This window comes from Belonocnema kinseyi, chromosome 1 (assembly GCF_010883055.1).
Source record: "Belonocnema kinseyi isolate 2016_QV_RU_SX_M_011 chromosome 1, B_treatae_v1, whole genome shotgun sequence".
NCBI lineage: Eukaryota > Metazoa > Arthropoda > Insecta > Hymenoptera > Cynipidae > Belonocnema > Belonocnema kinseyi.
This window is the reverse complement of record NC_046657.1, coordinates 126,314,579-126,316,447: the sequence shown is the minus strand read 5'-3', so window position 1 is coordinate 126,316,447 and position 1,869 is coordinate 126,314,579. Positions and strand designations below refer to the sequence as shown.

Sequence of the window (1,869 nt, the reverse complement as noted above, 5' to 3'; positions counted from 1 at the left end):
TTACTTTAGTTCGAAAAAGAACATCGAAAGTTTAGTTGTTTAATTTAATGAAAAAAACAAACTTATTTCTGTATTTAAATTCGGAAAATAAGCTAGAAAGTTCACAAAATTTACTTTCTTATTCTCACAGATCTTCTGACGTTTTCTTGAAATTGATTTATTAATTTTAATTCGAAGAAAAACTCAAACATTTTTTTTTTCATTCGAGAAGGAACATACCAATTTTTTTTCTAAAATTTATATTTTATTTAAAAAGAATTTAGTTCTCGTCAAATTAATTTTTTTCATTTTAAATGATCTTCCAAAGTTTTCATGAAATTATATATTTTTTATTTCACGTCGAAAACGAGCTTAGAAAGTTTTCGAGAAATTTATTTTTCACTTTATTTAAAAAATATTTTTGTGAAATTTACTTTTTTATTTTAATTCAAAAAACGAACTTATTCTTTTATTTTAATTCAAGGAAAAATTTGGCTACGAAATAACATAAAATTAAGTTGCGATATTTCAAAAAAATAAGATTTTTTATTTTCTGTTTATACAGCTTGTCCCATACTCAAGCTTTCGGACTTATATCTATGCAAAAAAACAAAATTAATCGAAAATTTCTTTTCAAAAAATTAGTAAAAGTTTTAGTTTTTGAGTTATATAATATTTTAGCTGAACCAATCAGGAAAGTGGAACTCTCTTGGAACGCCGCATACATACGTGCGTCTGTTCATGCCGCGTTCCTGATTAGCCCAGCCAAATTATTTTATAACTCAAAAACTAAAACTTTGATCTTGGGAAGAGGAATTTTGTATTTATTTTTCTTATTTTTATACAGCTATATAGGTCCAGACACTTCAGCCTGTGAATCCCTGTATAGTATAAAGTATTAATATTTCTTTACTTTTCTTTGCTTACAGCCCACGATAAATGCAACGGGGAGCCGCCTTCTGGTTAAGAAATATTCTCGACCTGCAGAGCCTTTGAATTTCCAACAGCAATATTCAAAAGGAAAATGGAGCATATAATCTTCTATTGAGAATATTTAACTTTCATCAAGTGCCAAATTTTTCTATCGAATTTTGTACATATGCAGGTTTAATGTAATACTATGGCCAAACAATAAAGCAAAAAAATTATTATTGTACAAACTGTATTCGTAATTAATAGTTTACCATCCAAGATGTCTATCTTTGATTTAATTCAATATCGATCCAATCAGAGTCAATATACGTATAGGGCTGTAACCGGATGAAAATAATTCGAGCAGCGTAATCCTGAGGAAAATGACTTCTTAATAAGTAAAGTGAAACCTAATACGCCTTAAGCGTATCACTTTTTACTTGATAGCAGCGCCATCTGACACGCAATTTATTGGCTATCTCAAAGTTATTAGAGGAGTGTTAATGAAGAAGAGCAGTAAATATCAATTCATTTTAATCAGAGATATTATACTGAGGTTTAAAATTAGTTATTTACTATAAGATTTCCTGGTAAAATTAAATCTTAACTCAAATTTCTTCCCAATATTTCCATATTGGTAGCGCTCTCATAGCTACCCAACAGGAGTATATCTGCCCCCTGGATTCAATGCTTGTAGGTCGATGTGGTTACGGTAAGTCTCGGTAACAGGAGTCTCTTCCCTTCTTGAGGAGAGAGAGAGAGGGTGGGTGGATGCGTAATAGCGAAAGAGAGTTAACCATGCAACAAGTAGCTCGGGAGGGGTTGGGGGGATTCTCGACATTTCTAGCAAGACTTAGGTGATTCTTGAGGCTTCTAGACAGTTCGAGCTCTTTTTGTATAGTTAAATATTTAAAAAGTTATTATTGATGTAATTCTGTATTATAAAGAATAGCTTTTTATTTAATAATTTTGAGAAAT

General features: G+C 30.3%; 1 long non-coding RNA gene across 1 annotated transcript in view; it reads left to right on the top strand.

The window, feature by feature from the left end:
- The window catches only part of LOC117177511, a 2,503-nt gene extending 1,518 nt beyond the window's left edge, over nucleotides 1-985 (top strand). Inside the window, exon 2 of the long non-coding RNA XR_004467747.1 lies at nucleotides 909-985. This is a non-coding gene — a long non-coding RNA (uncharacterized LOC117177511). The remainder of the gene's footprint in view (nucleotides 1-908) is intronic.
- The last annotated feature ends 884 nt before the right edge of the window (nucleotides 986-1,869 follow it).